Raw genomic sequence first — 352 nt, forward strand, 5'->3', positions numbered from 1 at the left:
GTTTCTGATTGGTTACGCGGTTACGCGATACGCGGTAAATACACCTCATGGGTATCCAGCCTAACTCTGCTCCCAAGCAGAGGCGAAGTGTGTCGATTGAGTTTGAACAAAATTGTAAATGGAAAGCGACGTGTGTCGATTTGTGTCAAGTGTGTCGACTGTGTCTCCTAAAAGGAAAGCAGCCTAATCCAACCCAGGTTGGTGCAAACCCGATCGGGCCGAAAACGCTAAAGACCGTAGCTCAGACTTTTGCATAACGCATAAGGCATAGTGCATAAGCGAATCAACCAATCAGAGTCCCTTATTTCCATCCCCACTTCTCGTGGGGTGATCCCGATTGACCACGGCTCCC

This window comes from Trachymyrmex cornetzi, unplaced genomic scaffold (assembly GCF_001594075.2).
Source record: "Trachymyrmex cornetzi isolate Tcor2-1 unplaced genomic scaffold, Tcor1.1 scaffold745, whole genome shotgun sequence".
NCBI lineage: Eukaryota > Metazoa > Arthropoda > Insecta > Hymenoptera > Formicidae > Trachymyrmex > Trachymyrmex cornetzi.